Genomic DNA, 22,653 nt, shown 5'->3' on the forward strand with positions numbered 1-22,653 from the left:
CCCTTTTCTTTTTGAGAAGCCTGGCTAGAGGTTTGTCAATTTTGTTTATTTTTTCAAAAAACCAACTCTTGGTTTCGTTGATCTGCTCTACAGTTTTTTTAGATTCTATATTGTTTATTTCTGCTCTGATCTTTATTATTACTCTTCTTCTGCTGGGTTTAGATCTATCTTTCCAGGTATTTTCTTTTATGCACTGTCTGGTGCTAAATTGTATATTTAAAATGAGGGTCTTTCCTCATTCATTACATTTCTAGGGTTTGCATCTAGTGTGCATTTTGGGATATTGAGTAAACACTGAATTCCAGTTAAAGGCGTGGCCGCTTTGTTTCCATTTCACAGTTTTGCTCCTGTGTGATAAGTAGAATGTGGAGTAAGTTGTGACTTGCAGGGAGAGCTTGCACATTCTTTCCATTTGTATGGTTACTCTCCAATAGGAGTTCTTTGATGTCCGGTGAGGGCTGAGCACAACTTAAAGGCATTGACATATTCGTTTTACAGTTTTAAGGTTTCTCACCTGTATGAATTCTGTGATGTTTGGTAAGGTGTGAGTGCTGGTGAGAGGCCTTGCCACATTGTTTACATTGGTAAAGTTTTTCTCCAGTATGAATTCTGTAATGTCGAGTAAGGTTTGAGTGTTGGCTAAAGGCCTTGCCACATTCTTTACATTTATAAGTTTTCTGTCCAGTATGAATTCTGTGATGGCCAATAGGGATTGAGTGCCTGGTAAAGCCTTTGCCACATTCCTTACATTTGTAAGGTTTCTTTGCAGTATGAATTCTGAGATGTAGAGTAAGGTTTGAGTGCCTGGTAAAGGCCTTACCACAATCTTTATATTTGTAAGGTTTCTCTCCAGTGTGAATCCTGTGATGTCGAGTAAGGTTTGAGTGCTGTCTAAAGGCCTTACCGATTCTTTACGTTGGTAATATTTCTCTCCACTATGAATTCTGTGATATTGGGTAAGGTCTGAGTGCTCTTTAAAGGCCTTGCCACATTCCTTATATTGGTAACGTGTCTCTCCAGTATGGATACTGTGATGTCTAGGAAGGTAGGAGTGCCTGCTAAAGGCTTTGCCACAATGCTGACGTTTGTCAAATCTCTAATATGGATTTTCCCATGTCTATTTAGTAATGAGCAGTCCTTAAGCGTTTTACCAAATTCTTCACATTTGTATGATTTCTCTCCAGCATGCATTCGCTGATGTTGAGATAGTGCTGAGTGCCAATGAAAGACTATGTCCCAGTCCTTGCAAGTGTACCTTTTCTCTCCAGGACCGATTCTCTTATGTATATTTAATCTTGGTGACTGACAAAACATTTGCCCAGGTTTATTACATGAGTATGGGTTTTTTCCTCACAAATCGTCTGATGATCACCAACACTGGATGACTGCTTCAGATCTTTCCTACATGCGTTATATTTATAAGGATTTTCTCTCATATGCGTACTCTTCTGTATAATATGTTTAGATCTTTGAGACAAAACTTCCTCACCTTTATCACATTCAAAATGGTTGTCTGGCAAGTGAGTATGCAGACATTTGTTAACATTTGAGCCCTGGTTAAATTTTTTCTCAGATTCACTGCAAGGGGCAATTCTATGTCCATTGAAAATACTCTCATCGTTTTGTAGGGTTGACTTCTTTGTGATGTGCCCCTCAAATTGACACCCCTTAACACTTTGTTCTTCATTTTTAAATCTATGATTTCCAGAAACAGTTGACTGAAAGGTCAATCCAATCCTATTTTCAAATTGATGCAAATACTGATTTTCCACCTGAATGAGGTAACTTTCCAGATTTTCCAAATTTTCTTTCGACAAATATTTATATTTGAGTTTTTGGTTACTGAAACACACTGCTTTGTAGAAGTAGCTAACTTAAAGAGGGAGGTTTTGCAAAATGGTTTATACCCTTCACCATATGGGGAAGTGAGATTCTCCTTATGGGCAGTTGTCTCCGTTTGGATATGTCCATCATGGTATGTTTGATGCCCTTCACTCTCCCCATCGTTGTCCCAATCTATCATTAACTGTAAACTCTCACGGGTACTATGTTCACCCATTGACACTTTTTGAAGAGAAGGTTCTAAACATGGCTTTAGCCTGAAACTCTGGGTGCATTGTGAAGATACAGCTGAAATATACTAAATAAGGGAAAAGTAAAATCATCCTACTTACTACTCTCAGATGAATATACTGAATATTTCTATTATACAACCTTAAAATCAATCAGAAAACGTCAGCCAAATGTTTGAGAAGGAATCATCAGGACTCCATTCCTCCATGGACACGTAAACTTGCACACAACACACTGACCATATAGCCTAATCGATAATTCTGTAGTATTGTCAGGCTATAGTGCAAATCATTCTCCTATACCTCAAATAATCAGGAAAAGTACCACATGAGTCCCAAAATTACCACAGAAGGAAAGTTAAACATCAAACTGAAATCAACAAAATAGAATACAGTAAAACTAAGATCATATCAACCATAGAAAGTGTTGGCTTCGGAAAAGATAAAAAAAAAAAATTGATAGTCCTGTCAATCAAGTAAGAATGAAAGAGAAAAGACCAACTAAAGTCGGCAGTGAAGTGAAAGCAGACACATTATAACTGATACCGTTGAAATAAAAATAAGCATAAGAGGCAAAAATGGATAACTATATGCCCACAAACTGATACCAATAGATGAGAATGAATGTGCAAAAAGGTATAACCACCTACACTCTATCATGAAAAAAATTAAATCACTCCTGCCAACGACTAAGTCTACTGAAAAATTAAAAACAAACAAGCAAAAAAAAAAAAAAACAACTAACTCTAAACAAGGAAAAGTCCTATGTGCGATAAATTCAGTGGATCATTCAAACAAGCATTTCATGAGAAAGTATTTTAAATCTCAAGTATTTCCAAGGAGTGAAGATAAGGGAAAATATGAAAATACTCTCTGTGGTACCAGCATTACCAGGTTACCAAATGAAAGGAATAAGTACTATAGAGAAGGCTACAAACTCCTAAAAAAAGTTATCTCTGTTCACAGAAGACACGATCTATAGAAAACCCTAAAGGATCCTTATTTTTATTTTGTATCATTTTGGTCATCGCTTGAGTTATTTCTTCTAAGTTTTCTACTGCTTTCGAGTTTTCTATTTTTTAATGCCATAAATACTTCAGTTAAGAAAAACATTGAAATTAACAACATTACACAAAAGGAACTAAAAAAAGGAAGACTGTTAGCTGAAATTTAGTAGAGGAAGAAATTACAAAGCAAAATCTGAAATTATTTTATTTAGAAGGACAAATCAGAAGAATATAGAGACCAGAATAAAAAATAACATTCAAAGTAATGCCCAGTTTAATGAGAAAATAACAAAATTTTTAATGCTTCAACTACACATACAATTATATCCTAACAAATTAAATAACTTAGAAAAGAAATCCACTGGCATGCCTGGGTGCCTCAGTCACTTAAGCGTCTGATTTTGTCTCAGGTCTTAATCTCAGGGAGAGTGAGTTGGAGCCCTGTGTCTGGCTCTGTGCTGACAGCTCAGAGCCTGGAGCCTGCTTCCAATTCTGTGTCTCCCTCTCTCTCTGCCCCTCCCAGGCTCATGCTCTGTCTGTCTGTCTGTCTGTCTCTCTCTCTCTTTCTCAGAAATAAACATTGGGGCACCTGGGTGGCTCAGTTGGTTGGACGTCTGACTTCAGCTCAGTTCATGATCTCACGGTTCATGAGTTCAAGCCCTGTGTCAGGCTCTGTGGTGACAGTTCAGAGCCTGGAGCCTGCTTCAGATTCTGTCTCCCTCTCTCTCTGTTCCTCCCCCACTCGCACTCTGTCTCTCTCTTTCTCAAAAATAAATAAAGATTAAAAGATTAAAGAAAAAAGGAATAAACATTAAAAATATTTCCACTTAATTGCTAAAAATGCACAAGTTACTAAGATTGAAATATTACCCTTACACCCAAGAATTCAGAAAACTTCTTATACCCAAAGAAGAATGAAGTTGAATTCAAAATCATAAAACTCTCACCACAGAAAAGCCCAAGATCACATGCATTCATTGGTCAATTCTAACTAACATTTAAAAAATAATAATCTTTTCAAAATCCTACAAAAGGTGGAAGAGCAGGAACACATTCAAAACTATCCTGTGAGGCCAGCACTACTCTGACACCAAGCAGGATAAACACAATAGAAGAACAAAAATGTCTGGTTTGTCTGATACAAGTATTGCCACTCTCACTTACTTTTGACATCTAGTTGTATGGTATGTATTTCTTCATTTCCTCATTGTCATCCGGCAGGTGTCTTTATGTCTATATGAGTCCTTAGAGGCACATACAGTTTTTTGGTTTTTTGTTTTTGTCTATTTTGATACTCCTGGATCTGGAGGTCTGTTTCCTTCCAGGATTATGGAAGATTTCTGCTAATATTTCTTGAAATAACGGTTCTTCCCTCTTTTCTCTCCCTTTTGCTTCTGAGACTCCTATCATGCAAATATTATTACATTTGATGGAGTCTCTGAGTTCCCCGAGTCAATACTGTTGCCTGATTCTTTTCCTGTCTTTTGCTTAGATTCATTATTTTTATTATTTTTCTTCTAGGTGACAAAGTCATTCCTCTGGTACTTCCAGCCTGCTCTTCACCGCTAAGTCTGTTTCCAATCTTTTTTTTCTTTACGTGAAACAAAAAACAAAAAACAATTTATTTTCTTAGAGAGATACAGAGAGTGAAAGCAGAAGAGAGGCAGAGAGAGAGGGACAGAAAATCCCTATCAGGCTCCATGCAGTCACTGCAGAGAACAAGTTGGCACTCTATCTCCCAAACCTGACTTCATGACCTAAGCCAAAATCCAGAGTTGGATGCTTAATCGACTGACCTACCCAGGTGTCCCTCGATCCCCTTCATTGCTTTGTTCATCTCTGTTTGATTCTTTTTTAACTTTGTCAGCTCTCTGGTAAGGTTCTCACTATTCTTTTCTCAACCCAGAGAGTATCCTTATGAATGTTGCCTTCAATTCTCCATCAAGCATGTTACTTACAACCATTTCACTTAAATCTCTCTTCAGGGCCATATCTTGTTGTTTGACTTTGGGTAAGTTCTTTCATCTTGGCATTTTGTCTAAGACTCTGCCTTCCTCTTTATGTTAGAAAAAGACAGTTATGTCTGCTGTAGATCATTTAGGCCAGTGGCCTGCAGATGTTCTCCTTGACTGTTATGCAGTGTAGGGTCCCTAGTCTGAACATGGTAAGCTATAGCTAGGTGTGCTGTGAACTGAGACCTGACATCAACTCCACCAGAACTGAGGCCCTGCAGAACTGTCTGGTCAGCAAATGTGGTGTGGGCAGCAGCTTGTGCAGGTCTCTTGGGGCAGAGGCAGACCTTGCAGGAAATGAGGCAAGCTTGACAGAGAAAGACAGTCCCAACAGAGCATAGGGAGGTGGGAGTTTGGAGTAAGCAAGGCAACATCCAGGATCTCTACTGAGCTACTTCCCACAGGTGGCTCTGTGTTTATGCTGAGGGGCAGGGGAGAGAAGGGGCTCCAGCTAGGTCTTTAGTTCCTCTACAGACATCTCAGTGAGCACTGCCTGTCAGGGCACTGCTTCTAGTGTAGTGAATAGTCTCCCGCCTTATGTGCTCCAGGCATTCTTAAGATGGCTTTGCCACATTGACTGACCACAGGTTGTTTGCCTGTCTTGTGTCAAGAAGCAGCACACTACATTCTTGACACTATCCTGGCCAAGTCTGATGATCTTTAAAACTCCAGGCTTTATGACAGGCTAGCTGCCAGAACTCACAAAATTGAGTCCTTCTCATTTTCCTAGTCAGTGGCTTTGGGGAAACTTTCACCATATGCATTCTCATGTGTGCTCCTGTCTCACGTGACATTCTCCTTGACCACTGCTCCCTGTCTTCTGCAGCACTGCAATCCTTCTCTCCTTAAACCATGTCTCTAAAATTTCTACCATTTTCAGTGTGGCCTCTTCTCACCCTTAAATTGGGGATTTTGTTCTGTCAGTGTTCAGGCTCATTTCTGGGATTTTTAGAATGATTTGTCAGTTACCTAGTCGTATTCATGAGATATGAGGAGCCTAGGGTCCTGCTACTCCACTGCCATTTTTCTCCTCTCTGAAGAATGCCTATTATAAAACACACACAGTTCACAAATTTGGAGAATACAAACACAAAACATAAAAATTAGTTGTGTTTCTCTACAAAAAAAATGCTTACAATTCAACATAATGATAGAAGTCAAAACTAGTTTGATTAACACTATAAGATATTGTGCAGGAATTGAAGGAAGAAACATGGAGGCTCGTGGACTGGAATACTTATTATTATTGAGTTGTCAATAGTACTCAAAGTGCTCTACTCATTTAATGCACTATCAAAATCCCAATGTCATTTTTGGCAGATATATCAAAATCCATCCACACATTCACATGGATGACACAGGGTAACATATACCCTGAATAATCCCAGAAGGGCACCTTGGTGGCAAACACTTCCTAATTTAAGCATACTACAAAGCCATAATTATAAAAATAACATCCTACAGATATAAAGACAGGCATAGAATAACGGACAAGTGATGCTGAGCTAGATGTGTACTTCACCAATGTTAATGTGTAGGACAATGAACTGAAGATCTCATTAAATTCATATTCTGACTTGGATTTCAGGCTGAGGTCTGAGTTTCCACATTTCTCTCAAGTTGCAAGTGATGCTAATACATTTATTTCAAAGACATGCTTTTAATTTCTAAAACAAAACAAAACAAAAGAAACAATAAAAAACAAACAAAAGAAAGAAAAGAAAACAGAGAAATCATGATGACTTTGAACTTAAAGATTGCTGGGGAAATTACAATTTGTAACCTCAACAACAGTAACAACAAGTGTTCTTGAACATTTACTACACACTACAAACCATTCTAACACTTTTTCATAAATTCCCCCATGAATCCACGGTGACTAATGAGAACGTTAGATGTGATTTTCGTCTTTCCCAAGAATGTCTTGGAAAAACTGTAGTCATAGTGGAGCTTGAGTTTTAGCTCAGATTGTCTGACTTTGCATTTGTCCAATGGAACACACTGACCACTATACAGATGAAACCCTGAAAGAAGGTTCAGAGCAGGTCTCAAAGTGAAAAAGGTAATAGAAACACAACCAAATCACACAACTCATGAACTAAAAGAGGGGAGTAAGGAAACACAAAATATGAAAATTGCAAATCTAATAAAAAAACAAATGAGATAGAATTAAGCTCTTTTCGTTATTGAAACCAAGAAATGTTTTCAGGGGCTTAAAACGTACAGATCTATTTGTGGTGGAAGCTTTTTGTGTTCCCCAAACACACCACAGAGAACAACACTCACATTGATATAACCGACATAGCTATTGTTTGTGAATTCCCTAGGGTTTTCAAAGTTCTCGCCCCATTGATCTTTTCTGCTGAATTATATTTTACATACTTAAGACAGTTGCGTATATATGATGCATTTTTTTTCTAGAGCAACAGAGAACTGATAAGGAACAATATATCTGTGACATGAGTATAGAATCAAATGGAAACTTTCAGCAGCAAGGCCTGATTTACAGTTTCCACTTCAAACACTAGTATCTCCATCAAACATAAGAGAGAGCCTTCATTTTCTAAAGAGACTAAAAACAATATGACACATAGAAGCAAATTTCCAGATTAAATGGGGTGATTTATGCACATCTTTCAGTAAAGCCTCCCAAGGAATTTAATGTTGTACGGGAAAAAATATTAACCTATCGTGGAGGGAACTTGCAGATAGCACAGAGAAAATGAAGTGCAGGGACCCGTGATGATTCACAAAGGTGTCAGGTGCTTAGCATTCTTGAAAGGACATATAATAACTGCTGGGAAATACATGTCCAGAGCCGCAAGTAAGTAAATCACAATCTAAAAGTAAACATGAAAACATGTTGACAGGAGCCCTAGTCCTCCTGCTGACTGATGTCCTCTAACTTTTTTTCTTTCAAGGATGATGTTCTTGTATTCCTTCCTGAGAGTGCCCAGAGCAAGGTACCTCTCCGTACAAACGTTATTCATCCAGTAAGGTAGAAGAGGGACAGGCAGAGTCCCCTACCCCATTTATCTCTAGGGAAGAATGATAAAAATGTGAATCCTTTCGAGGTGGTAGAAAAAGAGAGGGAAGAGGCACACCTCAAGTGGGAACTAACAGGTTGAATCAAGTGTCCACAAAATCCAGCTTGAGTTCAGTCAGAGGCACTAAGTGTATTTACAAAATGAAACAAAACCACACAATACTTCTATAATTAGAAGCACACTGACCCTCCTAGGCTGTAGAATGTATGCCCCAGGTAAAATTCCAGGCCTGCATCACAGGAAATGAACAGTTTCAAAGGATGCTTAAAAACAGGGAAGAGGACAAAATAGGTGAGCCTAAGGCCCTTCTCTCTCCTCTTTTCATTCAAGCTGCCTCCATCCTTGCATGGAGAACTTGGTCAACCACTTTTATTTCTCCTCCTTCTAGTCACCATGCCAAACATATTCTTGGAAATAGTTGCCTCTTTTACCCAGTAATGCAGGTACAACTGCTTCTGATTGCAAAGTTGCATTTCTTAGCTTGGCGCCCATCAATTCCATAGCCTTTAAAAATATCAAGTTTTCCCTGTCCTTTTAGTAACTCCCACAGCTTCATGCTACAGGATGTCTTGTGTTTTCAACTCAGGCTTCTTCCCAAAATCTGACTTTGACTAAAATGAGCATAGACATGAAGTTTAGTTGCTCTTTGGCATTTTCCCAAAAGGACCCACTTATACAGAAAAGCCTTCAGAAGACATGTACCCATTATTACAGGCACTTTAGGAGAGCAGAGATGAGACAGAGCACACGTCAGGGCAAGTGGTTTGAGAAGCTCTCACAGAAATGACTGTTCTTCATGTATCTCCTGAACTGCTCAGCCAGTGAGGACTCCAGACTCCTCTAGATGGTCCTATTCACCCTTCCACTCAGCTGCGCACACTCTCCTCTCTCCCATGTCCTACCTTTCCTCCAGTAATTTACCTTCATCTCCATTTTGATAAAGATAAATTTGCCTTCCTAAGTCTGCATCTTACTATGAACACCTAGGATGAGCATGATTTGGAGAGTAGGTCAGCTTTCGTTACAGGCAACTTCTTAGCAAAATAGTTTAACCTATACATGTACATGTGGATTGGTATCTACTTTTTCTCTCTTTTCTCTTCAAGTATACTTGACTCACAATGTTACATCAGTTCAATATACAACTTTGTCACTTGACAACTCTACAGGGTTAATTATGCTCACCACAAGTGAGCTACCATCTGTCATCATACACTGCCATTATAATACCATTGAATGTATTCCCTGTGTTGTATCTTATATCACCATGACTTATTAATTCCCTAACTGGAAACCTGTCCTTCACTGTCCCATTAACCCATTTTGCCCACTCTCCCTCCCTGTTCCACCGTGGTAACCAGACGTTTCTGCTTTTGTTGTTCTTTCTTGCTTTTGTAACAATGTAGATAGACTTAGAATGTATTATGCTATGTGACATAAGAATGATAGTATGTGATATCACATAAATGTACTAATAACAAAACAAATGCACAAACAAGAGGAGAAGCCAACCCATGAATATCTACTTTATTTTGATAAAGTCCATGGATACTCTCAAGACCTATAAAAATTGCATAATTCTGCACATCCCATTATGTAACAAGTTGGTGTGTAACATTTTTCCAATCTTGGCTGAAGATAGGAGACTCCTAGATCAATATCCAATGATCTTATGGTTCATGACAAAGCAAGTACCAAAACTCCTTGATCACTCTAATATCACTTGTCAGCCCCCATCCCCAACTCCTACAGGTAGATGCTGCACATACAGTGAATTTGTGAGACCCTGGACATAGGAAACCCCAGTATGTTCAAGGAATATCTAGCATATCTGCTCCAACCTTTGCCGACAAAGGAGACACGTGTTTTTGTGTCCAAGAAACCAATCTGTCCTGTATCTAAAAGCAAGATACTATCACTATATTCCAAAGCTTTTTTTATACACAAATATAAGTGGAATGGCATAGAATAAGAACTTTCAATGCTTGTATCCATGACATGTGAAAAAACTTAAACCCATAGAGAATCATCTAACAATATTTTCAGTCAATTTGACCCTGGTTTGGCTCCTGCCTAATTTTCCCTTGTGTCCACCACCTCATCAAAACCTCGAATCAGACACAGAAAATGGAATAAAATCAATTCATGTCAAGAAGTATTTCTAAGGCTATGATTGGCATGATTCAATATAGAAAAATCAGGTGACCTGTAGCATTCACTTCTGCAATGTCCCTGGGGGGTCTTACACTCAACTGGGTAAAGAAATCCTAATACCTATGATGGTCTACCTTAAATTTTTATAGTGAACTTTCTAAGGGAGATGGGTGAAGGCACACCTAAACTGTGCAAAAGCGTATGACATACATGTATTGGAGAGGATTATATACTCCCTACCCAGGCAAAGCGGGTCCTGGATACCATGAAATCACAGCTCATTGTAATGAAAGAGCTGCTAATTGAGAAACGGGTAGGAATTAGCAGGTGTTCCAAACCATCAACAAGGCATATTTAAAAGGGCAACCCAGAGATAATAGATGGAGGAGAGTATATAAAATGAAACAGAGGGGTGATGACAAGGACAAAAATACTTTGGATGGCTCTGAACTTAAGTGAAGGTATGGAGGAAACATTGATCTTATGAATGCATGTGACACACTGCTTGGGCCTGTACTTGATGAAAATCACAGAAATTCTGGTCCAGATCATAAGCTGACACAGTGATCTCAAGAAATAGTAACAATGCTGTGTAAAGCAAATGTATGATTTCGTTTGGATATCCACAACAGTACCCAAAATATGTGTGCCTTCATGATGTTTTGCTGCTCATTTAGCAATGACATACAGAGGAAAATTAAAAAATGTATCTAGAAGCTTTTAGTTTAAGCTCCTTCCATACAGGGTCCATGGGGCTAATATGAATGGTCTGGAAGTCACCAAAGATGCACATTGTACCACAATGGATATACCCCTGACCATTCTACAAAGAACCCAAAATTTGTATATCTAATGTCGTGGCAGAAATCTTTTTACCTAAAAGCTATCACTGTGATTGAGACTCCTTTAGAGACAATGACCAGTTAGTTGGCTATACTCATGTGTTTGGAAAAAAAAAAAAATCTGTAGAACTTAACCTACACTCAGTAAAGAGAGAGATAATGGGAAACAGCTATCAGCTTGCCAATATTCTACATATGCTACAGTCTGTAACATGAAATTATTGCTGTTGCCAAGACCCTGCAGGCCTTTTTGCTATAGAAATAGAGGAATAAGCATTCATCTGAGCACAGAGGCACCTTGTAGGTTTTTGATATCAAAACTGACATTGAGGGTGTAGTCTTGTGAGATTTCTCAACATCACTAGAGGCAGAAAAAGAGAACTGACATAAGTCTGTTCCAAGATAACAATGAGGTTAATCCATGTGAAGAAATGACTTGTTCAAGCAAATGAAAAGAAAGCATGCTAAAACGTTTTCAGAATACACTGCAATTTGTTAGCCATGTTGGGAGAAAGATAAAGAATAGAAATCTCTGTACAGGAACCACACTAGGCAGATTTTTTAAAATACATTTCTGATTGGAATTGTAAAGATAATAATATGTTTTGAAAAAGAAAAAGTTTTGTGCCTGTGGTCTCAATATAAGAGAAGATTTCTAAAACAGCCATGAAAAGGTAGTATAGAGGACCAGCATTTGTGTTTTGTGATCTCAATGGCTTACTGAGATGTGATCAGTTTGTGAAATTCCATTGAGATGTTCCCTTATGACCTGCACATGTGACTTCACTAAACAGAACGAAGTCCTCATAAAAAAAACAGCAGTAAATAAGTATCTATATACATATAGTGACAAACGGAAATTAAATGTAGAAAGTAATGTCATGCCATGACTAGATTTTAAAAGCATGCTTCAAAAAAAAAGTATGTTTTAATTTCTATCTAAAGAAATATGTTACTGGGTACACAATGCCCACAGAAATAGAAAGAAATGTACAACTTCTGAATATGAAGACAGAAAAACACAAGAAACAAATAAAAAATAGGTAAAGGCATAAGGAAAAAACAAACATGGTAAATCCAAACCCCAATAACTTCATTAGAATATTAAACATAAAGAAAAATTATGTTCCTGGTAACACGAAACTTTGCTTGAATGTAGTACTTTGGAATTTTTCTAGAACTCTACCTAAAAGAGGGTGACAAAACTGGAAAAACAAAAAACAAACACCATGTAGTCATAACCAACCAAGCAAACAGCATGGCAATATATCATATAGAATAATCCTTAAAAGGAAGGACTTAATGTTATTTTTTTCAATATCAAGTTACATTATTTGAAAACTCTACTCCATGGATAACAATTTTAGTGTGTGTGAATATTTATACACACACATATATTTGTATATAAGTACCTGAATATAAATACATGTATATAGGGACTTTCTTTTTTAGCTTGTGAGACATAAAAACATTCATCATGGAGGATTGACAGATTGGTAACATAAAGATGATGACAGAGGTAGTTCCCACTTGGTACTTCAGAGTAAGCTCAACTGGCAACTATTCATATTAGACATCACTGGGCAAATCTCAATACCCCAAAATAACAAGTACTGAAAATGAATTCTTCTCCTTCCATTGAACCAATGTGAAATGTGAGTAGATCATGTCACCCTACTTTATTTTATTGGGTTCTACAACTGATAGAAATCCTCTTCCCACTCAGGTCCAAATGGGTGTAAGGACAGCCTAGGCCATGAAACAACATCAGGACATCTAGCCTAAAAACTGTGTAGGCTGTTTACAGCAGAAATATGCTCAGGGCCCATGACTGGTGACCAGCTTCCCAAGGAATGAGTGCTGTGCACACAGTTCAGAGCAGAGGACTAGACTTACCATAGGGCTGTGTGGATGTGAGGGAGGTCTCTGCCAGCTGTGGAGGGTCACCCATCAATACTGGACCAGACCTATGTTGGGCTTATATTCCTCTGATGCCAGTGCTTTGAGGAACTTCCCATACACCCTGCTCGTTCTATCAGTGTCCAACAGCCTTCTTCACCTTCAACCCCAACTCTGTCATGTGACGCCTTCAAGCAATGCCCACAATATTCCCCTCCCCATCAACTTCCACAAAACTGGTCCTGGGAAAGTACAGATATCTATGGCATCCAACAGCATCTGGTCCACAGTATCACTAGGGAATTTAATAAATCATGAGAAAAGGATCGGACTTCCCTCGATCCCAGAAAACCACCAGGTTGGTTCCCAAGTCCCCATCTCTGTCACATTTGTTTATCACAAGAAGTTTTCAAAGACCTTGCAGTGACCAAAGGGAGCTTCTTGTCAGAGCTTTCATCGCATTTCAGGAGTGTCCCATATTTGCTTTCAGTAAGACCTATCTTCCTCTCAAAGTATACTATCCTCATGTTTTATCTGTCCTCATAATTCTCTCCATACCAAGTGCCTGAAGTAATCCTGTGTACAACTGATGGTGTTTTCCTGTTCCTTCCATTGAAGTGGTGTCAACAATGTATTGCAATATTAGAGATGGCTCCGTTGATTCAATTAGCAACCATTTTCCATTATATTAAAAAATTCTAGGGGTGCCTGGGTGGCTCAGTCAGTTTAGCATCTGATTTTAGCTCAGGTCATGATCTCACGGTTTATGAGCTTGAGCCCTGTGCATCAGGCTCTGTGCTGACAGTGCAGATCCTGCTTGAGGTTCTCCCTCTTTCACTCTCTCTGTCCCTTCCCAATTCTCTCTCTCTGATAATTAAATATACTTTTTAAAAATTCAAAAATTCTAAGCTACTAAGAACCAAGAAGGTCTAGCATGGCTTTTGTGGGAGGGGGCAGTCTCCCTAACACAGGAAAGAACAGCTGTGATGGCTACATCATTGAAATGGAGATGAGGAGACAGAAAAAACTGGAGAGGATTTGGAAAGAAAACAAATAAAATTTACTCTATTATAATTCAGAGTCACTCATGCAGCCTAGGACAGATGTCCTTCCCCACAAGAAGAATTCATGCCAATGCTTCAGCCTAGATGTTTATCTCTTATCTTGAGCTGCACCATCACTCTTAATAGACTACTGTTTTCTTCCTACATTTAGAACATCTACTAAGCTCTCAGCACTGTCCATGTTTGTTTCCTTCAAATAAAGGTGAACACAACCCATGACTCATGAATCTCCAAGTTTTCACCTCATCAGATTTTTTCACTAAAGTGAGTATCTTGGATGAGGTCACTCCCAAGAAGGGAAAGGAATAGTAACTAAAGAAATCTTACTCTGTGTTCTTCTCCAATTTACTAGGAAGGGAACATATCAAATAAATTACATGGGTTACTTCCATATTCAAATTAACATTTGAACACCATGTCATTTCATACAAGAGAATCTTAAAATCCCTGAGCCACTCATGGAAGCAACAGTTCATGAACATTGGAATGTGGAAATAGAATAGATTCTACAAGAATATTAACCAGGTAGACAAGACAGGATTTGCACGGGGAGATTCTCAAACCAAGATACTCAGAGATTTAGGAGACATAAATTCAACACAAACAATGTAGAGAAGTACTACTGTTTTTATAAATCCATAACATTTTTGGTTGTCAGGAAATTATCAATTTTGAGATTTAAAATATCCTCATTTCAACAAATATTCCCATTCCTTCTGAAGATCTTGGTTTCCATACATACGCATTCTTCTTCCTTATTAGTACTGTTATTCCAAAATCCATCTTTAGCTTAATATAATATATTGCATTCTGTGCATTTCAAAACTGTGAAAATATGGGTTCCATATGCTCACAAAAACTACATTAAAAACAAAACAAAACAAAACAGAACAAAACACATAGGTTAAGACTTCAAATAGTGACTAAGAATCTGTATAGAGGTCTTAGATTTGTAGTGAATTTGTTTAATTAGCAGTTGTTAAGTAGAACGGCTGAGCATTATTTTGTGAGCCAAGGATCAATAAACAAAAAAGAAATAATTGACTACTCATAGAGCATGGAGGATGTATACAATATGTCATGAGGGGCAACATGGAGTGGTCAAGGTTGAGTACAGGCAGAGAGAATGGCAGGAAATGGGGCAGAAGCCTTTTTTGGGGTGCATGGTTGGAGGGCTGTGGAGCTCCTGGGCTAAGTCTAGAATGTACAGTTGACCTCAAAATGAGTGGAGAATGACAGATGCTCTCTGCGGGGGTCTTCTCTAAGGGATGTGCAAGGTAAATATACTGAGAGTGGGCACTCTTATACAAATGCTATTGGGGAATTCCTATCAGGAACTTCTATTTGCTTGTGACTGTGGGGCTGTTATCTAGTGAGTTTGCTATGGGTGGAGCTAGAGTCAGTTCAAACCCCCTGCAGTCAGCCTGGTTATATAAAATGGATTCCAAGGCAGTAGTATCATGCAATTGTCCATTCTCACTCTCAATAATACTTCCATATCATCCTTATTAAAAGCTTCTAATGCCCCATCACTTACAAAAAGGAAGGTATAATATATAAACTTTGGGAAAATTAACTTCAAATAATTTGAAGTTTAAGGCCACTGGGAAAATAGATTATTAGTGACAAGGACAAGTGACCCTTGAATAAGGCAGGAGTTTAGATTGTAGCCTGACACAGGACTCAATCTTATGACCCTGAATTCATCACCTGAGCCAAAAATCAAGACTCAGATCCTCAACAGAGTGAGTCACTCAGGCACCCTGGAGGTAGAGATGTTGAAAAATTAGTTTCAATTCAAAAAAACGATTCTCTCATGCAAGGAGAATATAAAGTCACCAATAATAAATGATGAAATTTTCTATCATGACAACTCACCAAGACGTTAGTTATCTATTATTATGACAATTCACCTAGAGATGATAAAACATTCACTGACTACTAACTATGGAAAGACATAAACAAGATGAGTCCCAAGTATTTATGGGTCATATTTTTACAGAAATACATATATAGTTTTACTGGTAAAGGGCATGGTTGATTCAGAGTTGACTTAAACTCACATGGTCTTAAAATGTAGTAGATGAACATTGTCATCCTGTAATGAAAAATGAACACAGGCAAATGAAAATACAACTAACTAATGTGTGGAAAGTCCCATATAAAAGAAAGCAATTACAGAATGCAAAACCAGAATAAGACAAAATTTAAACCCTAACAGTGTACATCAAAGAAATAGATTAATCCTTTCAAAGGAAAACTACTATATAACTATAATTTTAAACTGTGTCTATTGACCAATGAAAAAGGAGCATTTGAATTATTGCCATGTCTTCATTGACAGTAAAACAGGAAAGTATTCATTAAAATCATCCATAAAAGTGGGAATGCAAGCTGGTGCAGCCACTCTGGAAAATAGTATGGAGGTTCCTCAAAAAACTAAAAAAACACTACCCTACGATGTAGCAATTACACTACTAGGCATTTATCCAAAGGGTACAGGTGTGCTGTTTTGAAGGGACACAAGCACCCCCATGTTTATAGCAGCACTATCAATAATACCCCAAGTATGGAAAGAGCCCAAATGTCCATCTATGGATGAATGGATAAAGAAGATGTGGTGTATATATACAATGGAGTATTACTTGGTAATCAAAAAGAATGAAATCTTGCTATTTGCAGCTACGTGGATGGAACTGGAGGGTATTATGCTAAGTGAAATTAGAGAAAGACAAAAGTCCTATGACTTCACTCATAGGAGGACTTTAAGAGAAAACTGATGAACATAGAGAAGGGAAACAAAAACAATACAAAAACAGGGAAGGGGACAAAATATAAGAGACTCACAAATATGGAGAAGAGAGGGTTGCCAGAGGGTTTGTGTGTGTGTGGTGGGATGGGCTAAATAGATAAGGGGCACTAAGGAATCTACTCCTGAAATCATTGTTGCACTATATGGTAACTAATTTGGATGTTAATTTAAAGAAAATTAATAATAAAATTTTAAAAATGTAAAAAAAATTAACCATACAAGGCTTTAATGAAAAATTTTACAATAAGCACTTAAAAGATATTAAAAATATATTATTTTCTTAATATATTCCTCCTCTTACACAGAGTGTAAGGGTATAATCCATTCTTTAGAACCAAGCTAACAAAAAGCTTTCCTTTCTGAATAAACAGTGCCAACGTAAAATACACTGACAATCACTTTATAAACAAATAAATACTTGGGATGAAATTCAGATACGTTCTGAGGAAAGTAGAATAATCTCATGATTAATTTTTTTCCTGAAGTAAAATTACATATATGAAGAATCCCTTATTATATATATGGAATTTTACTAATTATCTACATTACTTCCTTTTTTTAAAAATGTTTATTTATTATTGAGAGCAAGAGAGCACATGGGCAGAGGAAGGACAAAGAGAGAGGACAGATGATCTAAAGCAAGGTTCCACCTGACAGCAGAGAGCACTATACTAGGCTCAGATTCACCAAGTGTGAGGTCATGAACTGAGTCAGTCCAATGCTCAATTGACTGAGCCACTCAGGTGCCCCTATACCTCATTTCTTATAGGGCACATACACATGTCATACAGAAGTTTTGATCTCCTATACCATTAATAGAGAGTGAAACACATATGAAAAAGTCACAGGAACTTCCTACAAGACAAAATTACAAAATGATGCAATTACTAGGAAATAAAGGTAATGATGGAGACTTTGTTATAGGTTGTGAGATCTAACTTCTAAATGTTCTAGCTCCCTTATGGCATTGATATGTAGGAATCCTAGGATGCACATAGATACATTAAATTATTTCACCACTGAGCAATGGAACACATGGAGTGGATTTTTCAAATTTTAGTTAATACAAAGACAAATTAACTTTTGATGTGAAAAAAAGGATTATATTTTCTCATTTGAGGGACTTGTTCTGTGATCTTATGAAATTACTGAGCCTCAGTTGTGCACAATTCAGATAAAATCCTCTGGAACTTTGGAAATCCTAAACCAGAAAACATGCGATCTCTGTCTCCAGTGTTCCCAGGACTTCTGCATCAAACCCCAATGTGCCCACCACTACCTTGACACAACTGTCACAAGAAGAAAAACAGAATTTAGAAATGACTTAGCATAGAGTTCCTCACAATTACAGAGAGATCCTCTAGGGCTCTCACAGCAATGGAAAAGCTCTCAGATTATGGAGGTCCTCGCCGTGGATATGGCGGACCTTCCCTGGAGCTGAAGGAAAATCCTTGAAGAATCAAAAAGCATGATTTGTTAGTTAGCAGATGTCCCTCTGTGAGAGGGAAAGACATAAAACTCGGCTTCACAAATGAATTTCCATTCAAGGAGAGCTACATGAACAAAATTTTAAGATCTATCTTCCTCCTTCACATTTGGACCTCACCTGTGTCATGTGCTTCACTTCCACCTACCTGAGTGTGAGGCTACTGTCTCCTTTCTCTTCACACCCCACAGCTCCTTCTCTTGCTTCAAAACGATGACCAGGTCTGGTTTTGATACAATGAGACCTGTTTATCAGAAGAAAGGAATAGAAATACTGCTGGAGATTCTACCTTTCAACTCAGTATTGTACTCAGACAAGAGAGGACAATGAAGAATTCTAAAAAATGATTTCCCATACACTGTTGCCCAAGAAAGAGCCCCTTTAGAACATTCAGGAGGAGCTTTAAATATTCACATCATGACCTGCCTTCCAAGTACTACCAACAAAATAAGCAGTAAAAGTTGGAGTTTAAGATGTGGGCTATACCGTCTTATGCCACTCAATGTTTAGAATTGCCATGAATCTACAGAAATGATGGCACCTTTAAAAAGGGCAGGCTGAAGTTGAAAAGAAAACATCATGAAGATATTTCTCTACATCTACAAATCCCCATTTCCTTCCCTTGCTGCAGGGATCTGAATCCCAGTCATACAAAGAGGAAGCTTCCAAGAGACAGTCTTCAAAGGAATGAACAAAACCCGAGCTGGGTTTGGGAAATCTAGAAGGAGATATCCTTACCCAAGAAGAGGAGGTGTCCATAGGTCTCTAACATCACATCCCTGAATAGTTACCTCTGACTGTGATTCAGGCATCCCCACTCCTCCTGAGAGAATTCGATGGCCACGTCCCTGAAGGTCAGCAGTGTCTGCAATAAAAACCACAGTTATGAAGTGGCCATTGGCAGAGCTCATAATGGTACCTAAGATGCAAGAGGGAGTAATGTCACCAGCTAGACTCCAAGAGTTGTTCTTCACCACTTACCTACTTGTACCCACGGACCATACTCCATCATTTTACTTCACCTCTTTTTTCTACCTTATCTTTTAGTTCTGGCAAAACACCCTATGGGCACAGTCTCCTGTCATGGAAACAGAAAACACACAACAACATGTAATGACCGCCCTAAGGAAGAGCTTGGGCAGGCCAACTTTGCGCTTAACCCCCAACTCATACCTATGCAGATGGACGACTGGGTTAACTCATGGAGTGAGGACAGTTACCTTGACCCCCGTGTAATACCCAAATCTCCACCCAAGGGGGAGCACAAACCTCATTTACATAACACACAGCCTATGTACGGAAGTGTTTTCTTAAGGCACGTGTGCCACCTTATGCCCAGTTCGGAGAAAATGACATGGCCCCACTTCCTAATTGTCCACCCAAATCTTAAATAAAAGGAAATAATCACGCCCCTCCCTCTTGCTCTGTGCATCTCTCCTTTGGAAGTTATTCCCTCTGATCTGCTTATTGGCTGCAAATCAAGGTTCCTGTATGTGACAACCTCAAGTGCTTCACTTTCTATCTATGACTCTATTATATTTGAGGATTTTAACACACAAACATGTCAAATATGTGAATCTTGTTTTCATTTTCTGAAAATATAAAGCAGTAAATAGAAGGGTATTTCTGTGACCAAAGTGTGGAGGTAAACTTCCTTGGACTTTCTTTCATTTTTTGTCATTTTATCATGGTTTGCTGTTTTCTCCTTTTTTTCTCCACCTGGTGATGAGACCCTTTCAGTGTCAGAACTTCAAGGGGACAGATGACTCTTTCTAATCACAGAAACTCCCACATGTTATCAACTCTAAAGGCAGCTGCCTTGCCTTTCCAACTCCTACTAAATTCTCAACTGGCCAACCTTCACTCATCGGTAGGAACCGATTCAGCAGGAAGAAACTACTGAAGAGGAGACCTTCCATCTTTAACAACCTTAAAGATGTAAGGGTGTAATTCGTTCAAGCGGGGAAATGTAGCATCAATTAAATTTCCTTACACCTTGCAGCCAATGATAGGCACCTGAGACATACAGGATATGCCCTTCCTCAAGGAAATGATAACTGCTTTCATGCCTCAAAGTTTAATTTTTATTAAATACTTGAGACATGCAGAATATGACATTCTTTCATCAATGGGCATCAAGGTAGGTGTAAGGAAAATTAATGGAAGCTACATTTGTTTTGGCTTTGTTCTCCTCACCAGAAACTACAAGCAAAGAGAAACGCAGAAGAATGAAGTTTCCAGCTAAAATGTGATGGCTTCTGCACATTGCTCAGTAAATCTAAGATCCTTAGCAAAGATACGGGGGAAAAGGATGAACGTTATAAGGGAGAGATCTGGCAAAGTGAACCAGGCCAGTTAAAGAAGTGAACACGAAGTGTAAGGAAACAAATTGCTATCAGTGCCTAAGACACACCAAAGGACACATGATCCCTGGTGTGTTCTGTTGGCCCCCAAACAGTGAATCTGATTGTCAGTCTAATTATGAGAGAATACAGTGGATTTATACAAACTTCAATTACATATACTTTCAGTAGAGGCAGCTTTGAGGCAAACAGTTTCAAGCAATGGATTGTAGAGGAGTCCACAGGGCCCACCTGGCTGAAGAGAGGCAGCCCCAGCAGGTGACCTGCCTCAAAATATCTATAGGCCCTAATTAACAAATGGATACTTACAACCAGGCAGAATTACCACATGAGGGCAAATTCCATAAGTCACCATACAAACTCATCTTCCCGCAGCAAAATCAGTCCCAAGTCACTGCCTCAAGGCAGGAGCCTCTCCTCTGCTGTCCATCCCACCACTCCCTTGAGGTGTATTCATAAATCTAATGTCTTATTCTGCCAGAGGTGAATCCTTTTCACCACTCATGCCCTCGGATTCCACAGGATCAGTGACCCATATTTGGGAGCCCCCATCTGAATGGGAGAAGCACCACATTTAGACGGCTGTTTCCTTGTCCTGTTATGTCTAGTATATTTTAAACAGAGTTTCTTTTTCACATTTTAAAAACCAAGACTTCCCACCTCTCCCCCACCCCCCCCCCCCCCGGTTTTTAACTTTCCAAGTTGTTCTGGGCCTTGTATCAAGGCTGTGTATTTTGTATTTATTTTTTAGTGCAAAAAGTTGGTTTCATTATGGCATAAGGAGAGGACCTGTGGGCACCAAGGGCCACAGTGGGGTTATGAAGAGTGGCTGGTTATATACTATGGAGCTGGGGGAGGGAAAGGCAAAAGGGAGACTCTCATATGCTAAAGAGGACTCGTAAGATACTGGGGGCCTTGTATTTTTCATTTTCTTAATCCTGCTCTACAGACAGGTACTAAATGGGGAACTAAAGGGGAACGGTTCTCCTCAACTGAAATCCCACCACCAGACCCCATCAGCAACAGGAATCTTGGACTCAACACCTTCCCCTTTGGATCTGTCCTAAAGGGAATGTTTGCAATACTTGCAGGACTTTACCTCAAAGTTACAAGTGTTGATGTCCTAGTGAAAGCCTGGTTGGAGAATGTAGAGAAGACTCCTGGTTATAGGGGAGAAGAGTTCTAAAGACCTAACCTTGAGTATCATTCCTGAGAAGGTTTTAAAGCTTTGGTGAAAACATAAGGCAGAAACACCAAACACATAAATCAACATTTGCGGTTTCTAAATGCATGGAGTTTTAGGGGGAAAAGATGACACGGCCTCTGACCTGGAACACCAGGCTTACCTGAGAGCTGGCCATTTCTACTTCTTTCCCCTAGTCCTCTAGATTTCTTTCTCAGAAGGTATTGGTGGAGAAATCACAGCTGCATCAGAAGAAAATGCCCTTAAAGGCACCAACAGAACGTCTTCAGCAGAATAGTGCTCACCGGTAGGCGGGACTTTAAATGCAGGAGGACCAAACTTCCTAGTTTTTTGTGTCAGGAGTTTTTCAGAAATGGAGACTACGTACTTGGAGCCCAACCTCTGAGTTTTCCTTCTATAGTTTCAGTGGCTTCTACTCTCACAGACACCCACAAATTCTGCTACAGAAGAACTGTAGGAAACTATAGGAACAGTGTGCTGGGTGGACCTAATCCTCCCACACTCAGGTAGAGGAGACCCCATTACCTCTCCTTGAGCAAAAGCCTGCACTCAAATCTCATAAATTAATGGGAAGCCTTGCCTACTAACTCTGGCCTCAGGGAGAATCACCTGGAGCACTTAATTAAGTCAACACTGTTGTTTCAATTCACACTAATTGACAGAATCTGAGGAGAGGGTCAACAGCATGGAT

The 22,653-nt window shown here is 38.9% G+C and overlaps 1 pseudogene; it reads right to left on the minus strand.

Moving 5' to 3' along the window:
• Window positions 1-18,529: 18,529 nt before the first annotated feature.
• On the minus strand, window positions 18,530-22,119 carry LOC124510809 (KRAB domain-containing protein 5-like; annotated as a pseudogene).
• Between the last annotated feature and the right edge of the window lie 534 nt (window positions 22,120-22,653).

Source organism: Lynx rufus, unplaced genomic scaffold (genome assembly GCF_022079265.1).
Source record: "Lynx rufus isolate CCGP_SWC_20201006 ecotype Redwood Valley unplaced genomic scaffold, mLynRuf1.p SCAF_16, whole genome shotgun sequence".
Classification (NCBI taxonomy): Eukaryota; Metazoa; Chordata; class Mammalia; order Carnivora; family Felidae; genus Lynx; species Lynx rufus.